Source organism: Sapajus apella, unplaced genomic scaffold (genome assembly GCF_009761245.1).
Source record: "Sapajus apella isolate SASKATOON/1434 unplaced genomic scaffold, GSC_monkey_1.0 scaffold55, whole genome shotgun sequence".
Classification (NCBI taxonomy): Eukaryota; Metazoa; Chordata; class Mammalia; order Primates; family Cebidae; genus Sapajus; species Sapajus apella.
The window spans coordinates 3,669,902-3,691,830 of NW_022436995.1; the positions used below are offsets into that span (position 1 = coordinate 3,669,902).

The 21,929-nt window shown below is 34.9% G+C and overlaps 1 protein-coding gene and 1 long non-coding RNA gene across 3 annotated transcripts in view; one reads left to right on the plus strand and one right to left on the minus strand.

The window, feature by feature from the left end:
* MDGA2 (MAM domain containing glycosylphosphatidylinositol anchor 2) overlaps positions 1-21,929 on the minus strand; it is an 863,364-nt gene that overhangs the window by 642,866 nt on the left and 198,569 nt on the right. The window lies entirely within an intron of this gene.
* LOC116527534 lies at positions 10,987-16,062 on the plus strand. The gene is made up of 2 exons (XR_004258600.1): positions 10,987-13,684; positions 13,738-16,062. It is a non-coding gene; the product is annotated as an uncharacterized LOC116527534 (long non-coding RNA).

Genomic DNA, 21,929 nt, shown 5'->3' on the forward strand with positions numbered 1-21,929 from the left:
ATATATATATATATATAATCCCTTCATTCAGCTTTGCTAAATAGTCTGGAAAGATGAGATAAAAATATCATGCAATAGCTTTTAAAAATATGGACATTAGATTGCATAAAGCATGACCATTATATAGAGAATAATTAAGAAAATTGTAATATTTCTGTTGTACAATGTAATAAGCCAAAATGAACAGGAGGTGTGTATGAATATACATTATCTATCTTTTAAGAATGCACTGGGGCTATGTGCAGTGGCTCATGCCTATAAATCCCACCACTTTGGGAGGCCAAGGTGGGCAGTTACCTGAGGTCAGGAGTTTGAGAACAGCCTGGCCAACATGGTAAAACCCTGTGTCTACTAAAATACAAAAATTAGCCAGGCATGGTGGCACACACCTATAATACCAGGTACTCAGGAGGTTGAGGCATGAGAACTGCCTGAACTCAGGAGGCGGAGGTTGCAGTGAGCCAAGATTGCACCATTTCACTCCAGCCTGGGTGACAGAGTGAGAGTCTCTTTAAGAAAAAAAAAAAGAATACATAAATGTATAGGGGTAGAAAGAAGCATGTTAAAGAGGGGCACATCAAAGAGATTAACCTAAAAAGGGCATTAGTAAATATTAGAAAATAAAAAATGACTTACCAAGGAATCTTCAATATAAGACAAAGAAACATAGTACTTTTGTTTTCAATACTTATGAGTGAATATAAATTGAAGGTTAAATATTAGAATATGAGAGGCTGGGTGCAGTGGCTCACACCTGTAATCCTAGCACTTTGGGAGTCCAGGCCGGGTTAGGAGTTGCAGACCAGCCACGCCAACATGGTGAAATATTTTCTCTACTAAAGATACAAAAATTAGCCAGGCATAGTGGTGAGCACCTGTAATCCCAGCTACTTGGGAGGCTAAGGAAGGAAAATCACTTGAACTTGGGAAGCAGAGGCTACCGTGAGAAAAGATCATGCCACTACACTCTAGCCTGGGCAACAGAGTGAGACTCTGTCTCAAAAAAACAAAACAAAACAAAAAAGTATGAGTGAGAATGGGCTGTGAAAAATCACTGAGACTATTTTCTATTGCCCTATATGGCTTTAGGGGATATAATATTTTAGATTATTAAGAGATAAGAGAAAAGTTGTCAAGAAAGAATTATTAAGCTTATCCCAAAACAGACAATTGAGTCAGTGTGAGAGAGAAAATTGTTTATGTTTTAAAAGAGTTATATAGATGTGAAACCACAGATAGGGGACAAATCAGAAGACAAGTCGCATGTTAGAATGCCCCATGTGAGAGATAAATAAACGCACACGATTAAATAGAATAAACTCTTTGAAGAAAGATATACGATGTTTGAAATTAAAGGGCTTCTTTTCTCAAAGGTTGCTGATAAAGGAACAATAGAAATATAGTGAGTCTCTGTGAATATGGTCTGGTTAAAAGTAGCACTAGGTCTTACCAAATAAATTTATTTAAGAGGGACACTTAAAATATACTAAAAAAAAAAAAAAAAAAAAAAAACCCAAAAACCCTCATGTTGTATGTAGACCCTGGTCAGTACCTCAAATATTCTGCATGAGTCAGTATAATAAGATTTTTAGAACCAAAGCTGACATTTATAACAACTGGCTGAACTTGATGTTGGAGAGATTAAGGAATAGTCTCATAAAACACATGTGAACCAACACACACAGTCAAAAGGTCTGAATGAGTTACTGGAGTTAGATAATGGTACTGATCGTAAATATTTTAACATATATATATTATACTACCAATTTTGAATGAGAAGATTTAGTGTTTCTTCTTGGAATGTGTTCTCTCATAAAAGGAAATATTAGTCACATGTTATCAAACAGCATGCATTTAAAAAAATAATTTCAACTTCTATTTTAGATTTGGCAATATATGTGCAGCTTTGTTAGACAGGTATATTGCTTGACAGCATGCATTTTAGAAGGCATGCTTTCTGTAAATATTTAATGAAGGCAATGAGAAATACACTAGTACAAACTCATTACCCTTCTTAAATTAAAATACAATTGAGAATGAAGACATGAAGAAATTTGAATTCAAGATGCTATGTGGTAAGTGGTTTTGGAATGGTATAAACAATAATTTAACCCCAAAACCTATAATACAATAAAAAAAACAATAATTTCGAAAACAAAAATGTTTAGAGAGAGAGGAAATAATATGCTGCCTCCAAAGAAGATATTCTAAGAGAACTTCCAACAGTATTCCTCAATATTATTTATATTCTGCAGTGGTAACTCGAGTGTTCTTTGCCTGGAATTTGGAGTTAATTAAACCATTTTTGTTTTAGTCTGAGTCTGCCTATATGCTTTAAACATAATTTTAATCTTTTATTAATAATTTCCCTTCTCGGGCCACAGGGTTATTTTTTGCTGTTTTATATTGTTTAATTTTTATTATTTGTCAAATAATAATTTTTATTATTAAAAAGGATTTATTTATCTACAACAGCAGATATTTTGTAAAATCATCCACTGCTATTAATTTTCACAAGTTCACTCTTGTTCCAAGTGGTTAAGAGGATATTGCTCATTTTTATGCAATTAAGTTTTTTATCTTTTCCATAAGATGCCTTCCCTCTTTTTTAATTGCATTTTAGGTTTTGGGGTACATGTGAAGAACATGCAAGATTGTTGCATAGGTATACACGTGGCAGTGTGATTTGCTGCCTTCCTCCCCCTCACCTATATCTGGCATTTCTCCCCATGCCATCCCCCCCCCAACTCCCCACCCCCCTCTCTTTCTTTTTCTCATGTCATGATATCCTGGTTAATGACACATAGAGATTAATCTTTTCATATACCTGTCGGCCATTTGTATGTCTTCTCTGGGAAAATGTCTATTCAGGCACTTTTGTTGCTATTGAGTTACATGTGTTTCTTATATATATATTGGATATGAATTCCTGATGAGACATATGGTTTGTAAATATTTTCTCCTATTCAGTTGTCTTTTTCACTTTGTTGATTGCATCCCTTGCTGAGCAAAAGCTTTTTAGTTTGATGTCATTCCACTTATATTTTCACTTTTGTTGGCTGTGCTTTTGGCATCAAATGCAAAAAATCATTGCCAAGACCAGTATCAAGTAGCTTTCCCCTTATGTTTCCTTCTAGAAGTTTTATTGTTTCAGGTCTTATGTTTAAGTCTTCAACCCATTTTGAGTTGACTTTTGTGTAAGGGTGTGAGAGCAGAGGGAAAACTGGCGGTCACGAAGGACAGGAGGGAGGTGGAAATGGAGAGATGTTGGTGAAGGGGTACAAAGTTTCAGTTATGCTGGATGAGGAAGTTCTAGAGACCTAATGTGTGGCATTATGACCATAGGTAACAACTCTCTGCTGTACTTGGAATGTGCTAAGATAGATCCTAAGTGCTTTCAGCACACAATGAGAGGTAACTATGAGAGGTTATGGATCTATTAATCAGCTATGTTGTGGTGATTACTTCACAACATTAACACATATCAAATCATCAAGGTGCACCTTTAATATATACAATAAACAAACCAGAAAAAATTTTCTAACTGAAGAAAGGAATGTGTGAATTAGTCTTTGCACTCCTGTTGCCCTCAGGGACTGAGAGAATATATCAATTTTTAGCAGCGTTGAGATGCAGTGCTTCCAGTTCAATTTCCAGTAATGGCCAGAAATTTATCTAGTATGGTTCTGTGGGATGAAGGTATATTTTCTTCTGCCCTTCAATAATTCTTTAACTAGGGAGAGAAGTATTTATGTCCCAGTGAAATTGAGGCAGTCTATAATTCTTTGACCAGAAAAATCTCTAAATCCCTATGGCTCAGCCTATTTCTACTGTTCTGCAGGACATTTTATGCTGGAAATACACCTCCAGAAGGAATTGTGATGCCATCAATTCCCCTTCCATTATTCTTGATGTCTTTGAATTGTTGACTTACTGATGATGGGTGAAAGGAAAACAATTCTTACTTTCTCCAGAAGGATTACCTCAGAAGGCTGGCATAGGTCCTGGATGTTGGGGGTGTAAGACAGTGGCCTGGTTTTCTCCACAGTACAGGTCCTGCATTCTTAAGAACAGAGGAGGCTGGGCTGTACTATTTTAAAGCATCAAGAATTCCCTCTTATATTGTGGTTAGTGTTTAACCATTAGTTTCATTTTTTTTTTCAGAATTGTGAGATAGATTTATCAATCAATCATCTTCCTTCCATCTTTTCCCTTCATGTTCCATCCTTCCTTCCATTCTCTCTTTCCTTCCCTCCCTTCCTTCCTTCATTCCCTTCCTTCCTTTGCTCTCCCTTTCTTTCCTGTTTTCTTTCATTTCTGCTTTCTCCTTTGTGTATATGGGTTTTTTTTTTATCAGTAGGAGAAAGTTATGCAGAATATATTAAACTCTTAAAGTGAAATTATATATTGAAAGGAAAATTTCAAATTAACTGCATTTTCTTTCACAATTCTCTGTCTTAAACACTATTATTTTTATCAAAATTGTTATGGAATTAATACCAAAATGAACCGATTTATGTGTTATGGTAGCTACTTCTCCCAAGTTCTGTAAAAATGCTATGGAGTAGAATTATTTTCAGAGTAGTAACCAGAAGTAGAAATAGAAGAATAGATTTAAATTTTGCAAACTAGGTAATTAATTTTTTATGATCAAGAGTGGATTTTTCAATACAGTGGTGGCTATATACCTTATTTTGCATCTGTTATTTTTAACTTCAAAATTTCAGAATAAATATTTTCATTTGATCGGATTCTAATATTTTATGATGAAACATGGTATCATTTCTTCATTCTCACTCATCATCTTTATTAAATTGACTCCTAGGAGATTTAATACTCTTTTTAGATATGCCTAATACAGAAAATATTCTGAGAACATCTTGTTCCTGTTTTAGGCATTACAAACTTTGATTCTTTAAATCCTCATAAATCATAAGTAAATACTTTTCCTGTTCCACCTGCAAACACGGATTCATGAAGGAAAAAAGAGTAAATGAAGGTTTGAAGTGATTTCAAAATAGTCTGAGGATTAAGTAGGAACAAAAGAAAGGTTATAAGTGAAAGAAGAAATGTAAAACATAAGCACTGTATTATAATGTTTATAATTTGGTGTACTTTTGCCTTTCTATTTTTAGAAAAACATTAGACTTATTCAGAGAAGATACAAAGAGAAGAGAAAGAATTACTATAGAAAAAGGGAAAAGCTATACAAATTTACGCAAAATTCATAAAGATGAAAAAGAAAGTTGTTTTAACTGTTGGAAAATAACAAACAAAATTTTATACAGTAATATTTTCAACTTAGGTCTTGCCATGAAGCTCACCCAAGGATGTGCCCTCTTTAGAATATGGGACATTACATAATGGCATGGGTTATGGCATACTGAAAACAAAACCCAGGAGGCCCCTGGTTCTATAGTCAAATAGACTGTGACAAAGGATAATATGAGTATTCCTGATCCATTGCTCACCTTGGGATGACTCTAAAACCATAGAGGTCAACAAGTCCCATCATTAGAAATGCAGATAGTCCCAAGACTGAGAGCATATATTAATTTTATGCATTATTGTCTGAACATTAATTATAAACCTTTAAATAAGAAAGGTATAGAATGCTATTCATTTCACAGAGTTTTAAATCATATAAAGAAACTTTTTTCAGTTTGACTTTTTTAAAAGAATACCTTCAAATATTGCTTTTTGAAATCTGAGGGAACAAATTTTGTACAGGCAAGTGTAAAACTGCTTATCAGTAACAACTGTTTTAAGAACTCACCTTACACAAATGGAAATCATCCACAGCTAAGAGGATAGGAGTGGTGAGGCTAAATATGCAGTCAAATGAGAATAACCCTAAAGTTTCCTAATTACTTCAATGAAAGAGTCAAAATTAAACATTTTCATTGTTCCATGTAGCCCCAGTTAAAAATAATACATATGTGTGTGTGTGTATATATATATATATATATATGAATATATATATATATATATATATATATATGAATATATATATATACACACACACACTGTGAGATTGAAGCACAAAGCCAAAACAGCAGGGTCTAGGCAGCTGTACCAGGAAGAACATTTGGTCAAACTCCTTACTCAAAATAGAAATAAGAAAGAGAATTGTCAAGCTCTTAGAACAGAGGGGATTCAAACCTAGAAATAACAACGCAGAACATGTCTTAGTTTTATAAACAGCATAGCACTGTGAAAAAATGGAAGCAATTTAAATTTTCTGTAGTACATTTATTTCTCAGGAAAATGGTTTCCCACTGTGAGCATCCTCTCCTTCACAGGCTCTGTGCTCAGCAGTTCAAATATATTCAAGCCCCAAGAATACCTGTAATGGTTGTGGATTATAGATTGAACCACAAATAGGCATCAAAAATGAAAAAAAAAAAGATAAAAAATACCAGAGGTAGGTATATATTGAAAAGAACTGAGGAACATATGATTCCCGTTTTCTTATTTTCATGTGAAGTGAACGTGAATGATACTACTGAATTTCAAAGCTATCCACTTTTCCCGGAAACCCAATTTCAAATTATTTCAAAGAAAGGACGGAAATAGCAACAATAACAAAAGAAACCCATAGATAAGTAATGTGCTTTCAGTACAGTCCCTGAAATAAAATCTGCAGGATCCCTACATAATTGATGGAAGACAGTAAATTGTTCTAATTCAAAATATCTTATAAGCAATGAAGACAATTCAATAGCTAACAATACTTTTTAGGTGAGTGATTTTCTTTGCCATTAAAAGAAGCTTAATAAATTCTAATTGCTTTGCTGGCTTTAAATCCAACTTGCAAGAGACATTCTCAATAAAACTAGTGGTTGTGATGCCCACAAAGATTTGTAACTAGGAATGATGGAAACAGACTACAAGGGTAACTGCTTCATACAGATGTTTCTCCAAACTTCCCAAACTTCTCCAAACTTCCTGGATGTTAAGAATTGCCTGAGGTACTTTTTAAAAATATAAAATTCTGCCAGAATATAAGTTACGTTTAAAAATACAAGCTGTTGGAAAAATTACAACTTCCACCTAAGAGTCGCTGATTCAGAATCTCCCAGGGAGGGACAGGAAGCTCAGTGTTCCAAGTGATTATTATCAATGTAGAAGTTTTGGAAACACTGGTATGACACAAACAATGAAGTAATGTTTTTAAAAACATGGCGCAGAAAAAATCAAATGACTAAAATAAGCTACATTTTTGCCTAGAAGGTTTCAAAACTAAATAATTATTTGGAATGTTTTTCATCCACCTCTCTTGTGGAAATGATTGGTCACATTTGCAACACATAAACATCATATGATCAAAGCACGTGAAGTTTCAAAATTGAACTTTACTAGCAAAATTGAGGCATTTATGTATAGTTATGGTTTGCCACAAAAATTTTGGAGTTAATGATCATTTTAGAAAGGAAATCTGGTGTGTACGTGTGCATGTGTGTGTGTGTGTTGCAGAAATAAACTAAAATCTAAGACAGAAAAGAACAAGGGTATTCAGTTATTCAGTAGTCCTACAATTCCTAAAAACCTAGTTATATAACTGAGGACAACAAACATTACATCATAGAAAATAGTTTTTAGCAAACTGGAATCTCAAATTAAATTTTTATTAAAATTTATTTTATTTCCATGTCCCATTCCACTGAAGAAATTCCTTTTAAAATTAGTTATGTACAAATTCCTGCTAGAAATCATGTGAATGCTTGCCCACAAACATACGATGCAATGATGAATATTGTGTGGGCTATACGTCTTAGGCCTTGTTTTCAGGATATTGACAATTTAGGTATAGAATGGGGGGCTATAGACATACAAAAATAAAATAACAAATAATAAAGGTAAATAATATGCAAGATTACAAATAACTGTACATCATCCAACATATATTGTATATCATCCAAATGAGGCACCTGATGAAAAACAAAGTGAATTGGGTTTCATGTGTGAGCCTTGACTGGCAAGCTGTATCTTCATATAGGATGTAGTGATTGAGGTGAACGTTGAAAAATGAGAAAATTCAGATGTGTAGAGAGGGGTGGGGAATTATCTGGATATAAGAGTTCTTAATTTCCAAACAAACTTCTGGGAACAGGATCATATATTTAGTGTTATTAAAATAATAGCTATCATTTTTAATCTCAAGTTATATGTCAAACTTTGTGACAGGCACCTTTCATCTCATTTAATCTTCATTTATCACTTTTGTTTTTTGTTATTGTTTTGATTCCTTTCATATAATAACATAGAGGCTCAAAAGTTCTTCTGATTACTCCTTATATCATGACATTACTTTAGTTTGTAATGGATATAACCTAAAATATAGTACTGTACATCATCACAGTGTAATTTAATGGCCAAATGCTCATTGAGAAGACAGATTAGGATGGATTAACAATATAATTACTGAAAGAAGAACTTGGTAGTTTAGTTTTAAAATTCATTTCTCATTTACTATGTACACACACACACACACACACACACACACAGCCTCTGATGCTTTGTCAGTACCAGCAGACATGAACCAGAGCTGACTTCACCTGAGATGAACCAAAGATGGATGTGAGATGCTGGAGAAAATAACAAAAGGGTAGGAAAGGCCGGGCACGGTGGCTCACGCCTATAATCCCAGAACTGTGGGAGGCCGAGGCAGATGGATCATGAGGTCAAGAGATCGAGACCATCCTGGTCAACATGGTGAAACCCCGTCTCTACCAAAAATACAAAAATTAGCTGGGCATGGTGGTGCACACCTGTAGTCCCAGCTACTTGGGAGGCTGAGGCAGGAGAATTGCTTGAACCCAGTAGGCAGAGGTTGCAGTGAGCCGAGATCGCGCCATTGCACTCCAGTCTAGGTAACAACAGTGGAACTCCGTCAAAAAAAAAAAAAAAAGGGCAGGAAAACTTAATCAAATTCTCTTTCTCATAAGTATTTAAATTAAATATATGAATTAAGTAATACTTGTATTAAGGGAAATCCTAAATAAAGCAATTAGGCAAGAGAAAGAAATAAAGGATATACAAGTAGAAAGAGAGGGAGTCAAACTGTCTCTCTTTGCAAATGACATGATTCTGTATCTAGAAAACCCCATAGTCTTGGCCCAAAAGCTCCTTCACCTGAAAAGCATCAAAGTTTCAGAATATAAAATCAATGTACAAAAATCACCAGCATGCCTATACATCGGCAACAGCCACATGAGGGCCAAATCATAAAAGCATCTCATTCATAATTGCCAGAAAAAAGAATAAAGTACCCAAGAATACAGTTCATCAGGGTGGTGAAAGATCTCTGCAATGAGAATTACAAAACATTGCTCAAAGAAATCAGAGATGACACAAATAGAAAAACATTCCATGCTCATTGATAGGAAGAGTCAATATCATTAAAATTGCCATACTGCCCAAAGAAATTTACAGACTCAATGCTATTTCTATTAAAATATCAAAGACATTCTTCACAGAACTAGAAAAAAACTATTTTAAAATTTATATGGAGCCAAAAAAGCTAAAGCAATCCTAAGCAAAAAGAACAAAGCCGGAGTCAGCACATTACCAAATTTCAAACTATACTTCAGGGCCACAGTAACCAAAGCGGCATTGTACTGGTACAAAAACAGGCACCTAGACCAATGTAACAGAATAGAGAGCCCAGAAATAACTCCAAACACTTGGTCTTTGACAAAACTGACAGAAACAAAACGGGGAATAAATGGTGCTGGGATAACCGGCTGAAGCTGGACCCCATCCTGACATATACAGAAAATTAAATGAAGAGGGATTAAAGGCTTAAGTGTAAAACCCTAAACTATAAAAACCCTGGAAGACAACCTAGGCAATACCATCCTAAACATAGAAACAGGCAAAGATTTCATGACAATGATACCAAAAGCAATCGCAACAAAAGCAAAAATTGACAAGTGGGATTTAATTGAACTTAAGAGCTTCTGAACGGCAAAAGAAATTATCAACAGAGTAAACAAGCAACCTACAGTATGAAAGAACACTTTTACAATCTATCCATCTGACAAAGGTCTAATATCCGGAGTCTACAAGGAACTTAAATTTACAAGAAAAAACAAACAACCCCATTAAAAAGTGGGCAAAGGTCATCAACACACATGTTTCAGAAGAATACATACATGTGGCCAACAAGCATATGAAAAAAGCTCAATATTACCCTTCATCAGAGAAATGCAAATCAAACCACAATGTGATATCATCTCACACCAGTCATAATGGCTATTATTAAAAAGACAAAAAATAACAAATGCTGGCAAGATAGTGGAGAAAAGGGGACACTTACCCACTGTTACTAGGAGTGTAAAATAATTCAAGCATTGTTTAAAGCATTATGGCGATTCCTCCAAAGAGCTAAAAGCAGAATTACCATTTGATCCAGCAATTCCATTACTTGGTATATACGCTGAGGAATATAAATCATTCTACCATAAAGACACATGCAGGGGAATGTTCACTGCAGCACTATTCACAATAGCAAAGACATGGAATCAAATTAAATGCTCATCAATGACAGATTGGATAAGGTACATATACACCATGAAATATTAGGTAGTCATAAAAAAGAACAAGAGCATATCTTTTATGGGAACATGGATGGAGCTGGAGGCTATAATGCTCAGCAAACTAATGCAAGAACAGAAAGCCAAATACTGCATGTTCTTACCTATAAGTGGGAGCTAAATTATGAGACCTTATAAACACAAAGTAGGGAACAACAGACACTGGGGTATATGTGAGGGTGGAGGGTGGGAGGACGGAAAGGAGCAGAAAATATAACTATTGGGTATTGGGTTTAATACCTGGGTGTAAAATAATCCGTACAACAAACCCTGTGACAAGTTTACCTATTTAGCAAACCTTCACAGTAGCCCCAAACCTAAATAAAAGTAGAAAACATTTTGAATTAGGAACAATTAAGTTATTCTTGTTATATAACAGAGGCTGGGATTTACATCCTTATCTGGGATTATGGGAAAACAGAATTGATGGATGGAGAGAGATAAAGTAGAGATAAGCAGATGACACAGACAGAGAGAGAACACACACCAGGTTTATCCTCAAGAAACAGAGAAGTATCTGCTTTTCCAGTTTTCCAATTTTAATTCCAGCCTCTGTGACAAAGCTGTGCCTCATTTACAGTACAGGGCTGTCCATGGGATAACTTGATGCCACCTTTCGACTCACATTGTAATGAATGGGCTCTTGTTCTTTGAATTACAAGGATACGTTTCAAGAGGACTGTGATTTCAAAGTGAACTCTACAAAATCCTCCTCTGAAATATACGTGTGGAGTGGCACAGTGGGTGAGTGCTTCTATACATACACATACACAAGATATATTAGATGTAATATATCAATAATATATTACCATCATATTAATAACATTATATATACATTCCTTCATTCTGCAGGTACCTTCAGTTTCACTTTCTGACCGTTGTGCTTTACTGTGCACAATGTAAGTAATAGAAAGAGTTGAAGACAGGAGAAAGGTAATTGAATTACTTCTAGAAAAAACAAGGCCAAGTGTTAGAGATACACCACCAACTTAGAGGCAGTGAATTGAACGAATTGTAACTAAGGAAGAGAGTGAAGGTGCCACTAAGGAAGTAACTCTATTCTTTAAAATGGAACCAGAATAATAAATTATTACTTTCTCAACAAAAGTCACAAAGATTTATGACAAATGCCTGCCAAAACACTAAAGAGGAGAAGCCAAAATAAGGCTGGCAGTTACAGGAGGAAAAATAGAGCCTCTTAGTATGTGAGAAAGGTTTCCTTTACCCTCATCAAAGACGAAGCATTATTATGTACCAATGGCTGACTATGGGTAGCTGAGATGGAAATAACAGAATGCAAACTACATGTGCTGCAGGAATGAAAAAGTAACAATAAACGTCGCAAGCAAAAGGAAAGCTGAAAGTGGAGAGACACAAATCTTGCAGCATGATATCCAATAAAGGTTCTGCATAAGGCCTCTGGGGAAGGAGACTGTCACCTTTCATCCTCCTCCTTTCATTAATATGCCCTACAGCTGCATGAATGAGGACATTCTTTAAAGGTTTTGATAGCCTGGCATAATTTTTAACACCCAGAAGTAGCTAATAAGGCAGCAGAATGTAGTGGGTAAACTGAAAGTCTCTCAGAGCCATGTTGCTTGGGTATGAGTCCTCACCCAGCTCTTTGACCTTGGGAAAATCATTCAGCTTTCTGTGCCTCAGTTTCCTTCTGTGTCAAATGGGGGGTACATGAAGTTGTTTTGATGATTCAATAAGTGTGTGTGTGTGTGTGTTTAAAACAGAGCCTAGTGCATATTTAATGCCAATATATCATTTTGTATTATTTAATATTTTAACCTTGTTGACTGGTCTTATACAAAACGACCCATAAATTTTAACTCTGTACTTAAAACAACAGTAAAATGAAAACTCAATAAACACAGTGGCATCACTTAATGAAATGTCTGTATACAGATGGGGCAGAAAGTGGGAAACACTGGGTAACAGTTAAAGAAACCAGACCAGTCCTACAATAAGGGGTAATTATGGAAAGAAGTAGCTTACAGAAGTGGCACATTGAGAGCAATGTGGTTTTGCAGTTCTACAAGGTACGTATAGGAGAGAGACAGCTGAGGAGTGGAAGGCAATCAGCAGAGTGTTCCAATCTTCTAACAATACAAGTATTTCTAGGTGGGTAACAGTAACAAAGACAGTCTTAGGATGGCCTCAAACCAACTTCATAAGCCCTGTTCCAGTTATTGAAGATCCAGCCTGTCTGTAATCTTAAAAAATGTCTCAAAGAAAGAAAAGAGTAATGAATAGATTTGTTCTTTATGCGAGTTAAAAACTTAATATTATTATGGCAGCTTCAAAGTAGATGGACATGTTGGCTTTGTTGCCCTTCATCCTGTACTCTAGTTGAAAAGTCCGAACCCAATGATTTGTCCCTGTGTGCTGTAAAATTCTTAATCAGAGCTAAGTAGAATAAGTAGTCTTTGTTTCTGAAGCCTGTTCAAAGAAAGACTTATGTGAATAGCAACTCTGATTGTGAAGAGGACTTAAGAGTTGAGGCTAAAATTAATCCGATTCTAAATGTCACTTAATAAGTCAGCAAAACAAAGACAGACTGGAATCGTTAGTTGCGCCCAGCAAAACTTCTTTGAACCTCATAAATTCAATTTCTTATGGTTATTTTTTTGTTTGTTTAACTAAGGAGTTAAATGGTATTAAAATCAAGCTGAAACCAGTGAGGAAATTTTTAAAAGTATATTTTAGTTAAACCTGACACCTCTTTTGGATAGAAATGCCAGGTGCATTGCTTTTCACATGATTTCAGCTCATTGCAAAGTGTGTGAGCATACAAGGATCCTTGAGAATTTACTAGGCAAATAATAATCATTTAAATTGCCTTTAAAATGTCAAATCTGCTCCATATTGAGGGCTGACAATTTGAAAAAAATATTTTTGCTGGTTTTACAAGAATGGTAAAACTCTAGAAATAAGTATGATTCTGTTCTATTTGACTGCTATATACATGTTATATTCCACAGAAATATGAAAATTATATACAATGACCTACATGATAGCATAATATAAATATTCAAAAACTGCTACATCAACAGGCTATTTAATGTAACTTTGGATTAGTTTTGGAAAGAAATCATCACTGTCATGTTGTATTAGAAGAGCAGGCTGAAAGCTAAAATCTATAAAGATATAGAAACTGGGTATCTCCTATCCCCTCCCCACATCTCTTCTCTGTATCAAAGAAAGGTAAAATGTCCAAGAAGTTAAAACAGTCAGTGACACCACAGGCAGGTTCTCTGTAAGGTCAGCAGCATCACAGTGGCAGCTAGGTGATTTTATGAGACTTCCTGTGGGATAGGTTTAATGGGACTTGCACTAAAGGATTACCCACCATTTCTGTCAAAATGGAAAATGAAAAATTCTCCCAGGAGTAGCTATTTCCAGTGGCCAAATTATAATCAGTTAATGAAAGCATGGAAGTGGGGTTGATTTTATACTCCAGACTGCTTTCTCCTCAAGTTTACAGGAAATTTTCAGGGAGTGAATTTACATATATGATTTCCCAGAAACAGTGGATTCACTTATAAGTGTCATCTCAAGGTTGGTGGCAATGGGAGAAATGAGGGAAGATTACTGACTTCTCTACTCGGGGTGGTGCTGGAGGTGAGGTTGTCAATTATATTCACCACTGTTTTAGCATCCCAAAATATTGTGAGTTGATAGTGCAAGAAACATGTATGTGATTATTTTTTTCTTTTGTATCATACCAGGTAAATGCTAGATGGCTATTAGAATAAAAATTAATGAGGAAGGGGAGATATTCTTGAGTATTCTTCTGTTCTTTTGATCAATGGTATTAAAGGAGCTTTTTTTTTTTTTTCCACTGACAGCCTCTGGATGTTGTCACCTTATCATTTTTACACAGTCTATGATAAATCACTTAGTAGTGAGAAAGTTGTAAAATTGCCTTGACATTTAAAAAATAGCATTTTGTTTCTACTCTAAAGTAGTTAGACATGTTTTAAAATAAAGTAGATCAAAATGAGGAAGAAAAATTATTATATGAACCAGTCTAAGTAATACAATTTTAGCAAAATGTTTATTTATACAAAGAACAATTACATATCTTCAGCTTTTGCCCCCATTTTTAGAATTGGTCTTCTCTGTTAAAATGCTATTTTTAATTTAAAAACATCGAGTATTGTTTACATGGGTTTATTCAATCCAAATAAAATAAGTGATATTAGATGTTATTTGGTTAGTGTGCAAATAATTCTAAATTTTAAAATTGCCTCAATATTCTTAGTGGGCTATTTAATCATTGGGAATTAATTTAGTAATAAATGCTATGAAAGCAAAAAAAAAAAAAGGAAGGATTGGAAAGTAAAATAATTCTTGTGTTCTAAAAGAGTACCAATTTTATATTATAATAATAATTTACTAAATAGGAAGTTAATAGCTGAGAAATCATTTATATCACTTTCCAAACAATTTTAGGCCTGTTACGAGACCAGGCTTACACAAATAGAATGTTTATGGTGTTATTATATTTTCAGTGAATACCGGATAAAATGATTTTCATTCAAGGCACTGTAATACAGTGGGGAACAGGAAATAAATAGAAAACAACAATGTAAACAAGGTGATTCTTTTTCTTCCTTTTAATTTTAAAAGTAACATATCAATACAAATGATAATCCAGAAAAAGGGAGAAAAAAATATACACAATCCACCACCCAGCACAATTAATTCATTATTAATTATTGCATTTTGAGGTATGCCTATATACATATTTTAGCTATAAAATAAATGGCCATATTCGTAGTATATACAGTTATATGTTGATTGATGACAGGGACACATTCTGAGAAATGCATCACTAGGCAATTCTGTCATTGTGCAAACATCATGGACTATAATTACACAAACCTAGATGGTCCGGCCTACTACACACCTAGGCTATATAGCATAGCCCATCATGTCTAGGGTACAAACCTGTGCAGCAAGTTACTGTACTGAATACTCTAAAGTGTTACTCTACAGTAATATATTAGTGTATCTGAACATATCTAAACATAGAGAAGGTATTCTAAGATATTGTATTTTAATCTTATGAGACCAAAGCAGACGCTGTCTGTTTCCATGACAAGGTATTGTAGGTTTAGTTAATGCCAGTGGAGGTTAGGATGCCATGGTTGGAGTGGATTTAGTATATTAGCCAGCCATGACCTAGACATGGTAGCAACAAAGAAAGAGAAAGATAAGTTTTGGGGAACTTGACTATCATGAAGTACACAGAGAGAGGGTGAAGATGTTTAGTACAAGAAGTTGGGGAGAGGGCTTCTTCTCTCACCAGCTGGATAACTTTAAAAGCTTGAATCTACAATTCCTCAGCTGTTGAATTGAGAAAATTATAATAATGTCTACTTCATGGAATGGTTGTAAGATTTAATGAGTTTATACATGAAGGGTGATTACAGGAGTCTCTGGCATGTTTTTTAAAAAATCTCAAAAATGTTACTTATTGTTGATAGTATTCTTCAATTAATTTAAAAGACAATTCTACAGTTGTATAACTGAGGGTCAGCACACAGGAGGTTGATTTTGGGAAATGCAAGGGGAAGCACATGAATGCCCAGTGGGAGGAAAGACCTACATGATCCAGGTTATTCATAATAGAGGACACCTGGGAGCAATATGTGCCACAAGCTTATCAGGATACATAGAAGTATATGATCTCACACAGGGGCAAAGGCCCAGTTGGCTCTGTCCATAGGCAGCCCTGCTCTGTGCTTGCAATTCCACTCGTTTTGAGTTGTTAGGGCAACAGGTCTCTCTCCAAATCACAGAGTATGACCGGTTCCTGCAATATATCATGGATGTAACAACTCTCACTTGTTACATAAAAAATTACAATAATAAATAAACAACTTGGATTTATCATAGCCTTAGCAGTGCCTAAAAGAATATATTGTACTCTAAGACAATTTTTGAGACAGCAAGGCCTTTCATGTTTTAAAATAAATTTTTTTAAAACCAAAGGCAGATATAAAAAAGAGAAGCACCAATAAACTTCAATAAATTAATATTAACCTCTTTTAAATCTGAAAAGCACTACGAAGAAAATTAAAAAGCAAAAGAAGGGGATTGCAAAGTAGAGAGTGAAAAGGATAATATTATGATATATAAAAAAGGCTTAGAAAGAAAATTTCCAAAATGAATACTCCAGTAAAAAAAATGAATACGCTCATCATTTAAATGGAACTAAAGACAAAATCCACATGATTATCTCAATAGTCACAGAAAAGGCCTTCAACATCCCTTCATGTTAAAAACGCTCAATAAACTAGGTATTGAAGGAACATACCTCAAAATAATAAGAGCCATATATGACAAACCCACAGCCAATATCATGCTGAATGGATAAAATTTGGAAGCATTCCCCTTGAAAACTTTCAAAAGACAAGGATGCCCTCTCTCACAACTCCTATTCAACATAGCTTTGGAAGTTCTGGCCAGGGCAGTCACGCAAGATTAAAAAATAAAGGGTATTCAAATAGGAAGAGAGGAAGTCAAATTATCTTTGTTTGCAAATAACATGATCCTATATGTAGAAAATCCCACTGTCTGAGCCCTAAAGCTTCGTAAACTGTTGAACAACTTCAGGGAACTCTAAGCACACAAAATGCAATGTGTAAAAATCGCTACTATTCCTATACATCAATAAAAGGCAAGATGAGAGCCAAATCACAAATGAACTCCCATTCACAACTGCTACAAAGAGAATAAAATACCTAGGAATACAGGTAACATGGGAACTGAAGGACATCTTCAAGAAGAACTTAAACCACTTCTTAAGGAAATCAGAGAGGACACAAACAAATGGAAAACCATTCCTTGTGCATGGATAGAAAGAATCAATATCATGAAAATTGCCCCATTTCCCAAAGCAATTTATAGATTCAATGCTATTCCCATTAAACTACTATTGACATTCCTCACAGAATTGGAAAAAAAAGCTACTTTAAAATTCATATGGAACCAAAGATGAGCCTATACAGCCAAGACAATTCTAAGCAAAAAGAACAAAGCTAGAGGCATCATACTACCTGACTTCAAACATACTACAATGCTATAGTAACTAAAACAACACAGTACTAGTCCAGAAACAGACACAGGCCAATGGAACAGAATACAGTACTCAGAAATAAGACCACACACCTACAACTATCTGATCTTTGACAACCCCGACAAAAACAAGCAATGAGAAAAGAATTCCCTACTTAACATATGGTGCTGGGATAACTGGCTAGCCATATGCAGAAAATTGAAACTGGGCCCCTTCCTTACACCTTATACAAAAATTAACTCAAGATGGATTTAAGACTTAAATGTAAAACCCAAAACTATAAAAACTCTAGAAGAAAATCTAGTCAATACCATCAGGAACTATCAAAGATTTCATGATGAAAATGCCAAAAGTGATTGCAAAAAAAAGCAAAAATTGACAAATAGAATCTAAACTAAATAACTCCTGCATATCAAAAAGAAACTATCAACAGAATGAACAGACAACCTACAGAATGGGAGAAGATTTTTGCAATCTATCCATCTGACAAAGGCTTAATATCCAGGGTCTATAAGGAACATAAACAAATTTAAAGAAGAAAAGAAATCTTTAAAAAGTGGGCAAAGGACATGCACAGATATTTCTCAAAAGACGACATTCCTGTGTCCAACAAACATATTCATGTTCATATTCATGAACATATTCATGTTCATCAGAACCACAATGAGATACCATCTCGCACCAGTCAGGATGGCAATTATTAAAAAGTCAAGAAAAAACAGTTGCTGACGAAGTTGCAGAGCAAAAGGTATGCTTTTACACTCTTGGTGGGAATTTAAATAGTTCAATCATTAGGGAAGACAATGTGGCAATTCCTCAAGAATGCAGATAGCAGAAATACCATTTGACCCAGCAATCTCATTACTGGCTATATATCCAAAAGAATATAAATCATTCTATTACAAGGATACATGCATGCGTATGTTATTTGCAGCACTACTCACAATAATAAAGACATGGAATCAACCCAAATGTTCATCAATGATAGACTGGATAAAGACAATGTGGTACATAGACACCATGGAATACTATGCAGCCATGAAAAGGAATGAGATCGTGTCCTTTGCAAGGACATAAATGGAGCTCAAAGCCATTATCCTCAGCAAACTAATGCAGCAACAGAAAATCAAACACTGCATGTTCTCACTTATAAGTGGGAGCTGAACTGTAAGAACACATGAACACAGTAGTAGAGGGAACAAAACACACTGGGGTCTGTCAGGGATTGGGGAGGTATATAGCATCAGAAAGAATAGAAAAGGCATACTGTGTTTAATACCTAAGTGATGGGTTGATCTCAGGCAGCAAATCACCATGACATATATTCACCTGTGTAACAAACCTGCATATGTACCCTGGAACTTAAAACTTTAAGGATAAAATAAAAGAATAAGCTTAAAGTAAAAATTAATTCAATGAATTTTAATGGCTAAAAGGCATACATAAAAATGTTCAAGCTAAATATTAGGCAGAGATCTATGAATATAAACAATCTGCCAAATTATCAAAAGTATAACAATATTCACAGGTATGTGAAATCTAGTGTTGGACACGAGAAAAAGGACAAAGTTGCCAGGAGTATAAAATGTCAAAACAAATTCAGGTGCATCATTCAATGAAACATAACAAAACTCTCACAAATGTTTATAAATTTAATCTAGAATATCCTAAAATATAAAATGATGTTGAATAAGTTTTAGAGACACAGGTAAACAACTTAGATTTTTTTTTTTTTTTTTTTTTTGCCAAATAAAGACTGAGACAAAATAAATGCTTACTGATAAAAGATTTGTTAAGGAAATGCATATATTTGTAAATCAAATAGCATATGAAGTCATTGAATATGATCTCAAAAATATTTTCTGGCCTATAAAGATATTCCTGAGTGAAGGAAAAAAAAAAGAGAAAACATACACTGTAAAACTTAATTTTTATGGATAAATTTTATATAAATATGTGCTTATAAAGAATCTGAAGGACATAGAGTTTATCATTTAGTATGAGATTACATATATTTAAATTAGTCTTCTTTCCCCTAATTCATGTGTTTAAAATTTTTAATAACAAATGTGGACATATGCATATGGGTCTCTGATGGAGAAAATAAAACTGAAGATATAAAAACATGACCTTTGGACACAGTCAAATCTGGCCAGTTTACCATCAATTATCTTCTAAATCTCTTTAACCTTCAATGTTTTTAACTAATAGTAACATCCATACTTCAAAATTATTATATTAAATAATTCATGTCATGTGCTTGAGACAAGGACTGGCATTCGATCAGTATTCAATAAATACATTTTTTCAGTTTTTAGTCATTTTATTCATAAGAGCGTTAAGATTATAGATGTTAGAAAACATGTATTTTAATTTTAATATCTTTGGAATCTAAAGTAGCATCAATTAGAAAGTAATTCATTGTGAAATGGAAGGAAGACTGAACACCCAATATGGAAAGCAAGCTCCCACTCCATTAATGTCTCAACCACAGCCCATACTGATGATGATTCTGATTTTGCCAAGTCCTTACCCACATTTTCTTTGGTGACTCTAACTCTGATTTTTGTTTTATGGAGCTGTGTCTTTACCTGATTTAAGTAATTAGTGGTTCTCAACTTGGATTTCTATCTTGGGCTTTAGTTATTCTTGAATGCCAAATTTTATGTAATATTTGACCAAAGTCCCTCCAGCATGGCAACTTCAGTTTCTTTGTGCAAACCCTCTATCCAAGATATAAGAATAATATTCATTCATTCATAAAGAGAGAGAAATTCTAATAGAATAAACGTGTGAGAAGGATATAAATGTGCCTAGCTTTAATCAAGAGTGAAAAAAAGATGGGGCAGGGTGTGGTGGCTCATGCCTGTAATCCCAGCACTTTGGAAGGCCAAGGCGGGCAGACTATGAGGTCAGGAGTTCGAGACCAGCCTGACCAACACGGTGAAACCTTGTCTCTACTAAAAATACAAAAATTAGTTGGGCGTGGTGGAGCGCACCTGTAATCCCAGCTATACAGGAGGCTGAGGTAGGAGAATTGCTTGAACTGGGAGGCGGAGGTTGCAGTGAGCCGAGATTGCACCACTGCATTCCAGCCTGGTGACAGAGCAAGACTCTGTCTCCAGAAAAAAAAAAAAAAAGAAAAAGAAAAGAAAAAGAAAAAAAATGTGACACTCCAGAGAGATTCTCACTTACATGTAGTGGCAAAGTGCCAAGAACCCTGTCAGATCATCGAGCACAACCTCTTTTTATAGAGAAGAAAACTTTGCCCTTGAAGGTTAAGGCACCTGTCCATGGCAAAACAGCTAATTAGTAAAAGAACTCAGTTCAGATATTCTTATTCCCAGGCTGCTGCCCTTCCTACCATATCTTGCTGCTTTTAAGGTACTTAAAAATGGACTCAATGTGACCGGAATATATTATTTTTGTTTTTAAAATGGACAAGATTTCTTGTATTCTAGTTCACAATGCCAAAGGCAAAACTCAGCCTTACATACTTTTTCTAAAGAAAATAAAAGTTTAGCCTCAAAAAGTTTCCATTGACTAGTAGAAATTTAGTCTTCAGTATGATTTATTAACCAAACTTCAATGCAGAGCTTTCTCGTGTTTCTTGCAGGAGATGTATTTTCAACATGCAGACATATGGCGTGTATTCTAAATGAAAACATTCATGTCCAAAACAAACAGTTATTCAACATCAAATGTTGTATTCCATGATATTTTTATTAGAAATTCAATTGTATTTTCAAATATATCACAGCTCATGGCAGTCTTCACCTCCTGACTCAAGTCATCCTCACACCTCAGCATCCTGAGATCTGGTACTACAGGTGCCCAATACCATGACTGGCTAATTTTTGTATTTTTTGTAGAGATGGGGGTGTCACCATGTTGCCCAGCCTAGTCTCAAACTCCTGGGCTCAAGCAATCTGCCTGCCTCAGTCTCCCGAAGTGCTGGGACTATAGACATGAGCCACTGCACCTGGCTGCAAATATTATTTTATATATGTTTTAAAATATAAGAGCAGTGTCTCTCATAGTGACCCTTCTCTGATGAAGGAAAACACATTGAGGAATTCTCCTGTGAGTCAGAGATTAAGTGGAGAATGTTTCCCCAATGGATGACAGATCATGCTAAATAGATGAATGAAAGACACAGCTTTGAAGAGTTAGAAATCTTTTGACGTCTTGAAGCCTTTGAAATGGTAGCAAGTTTATGAGGAGCCTCACTTTTG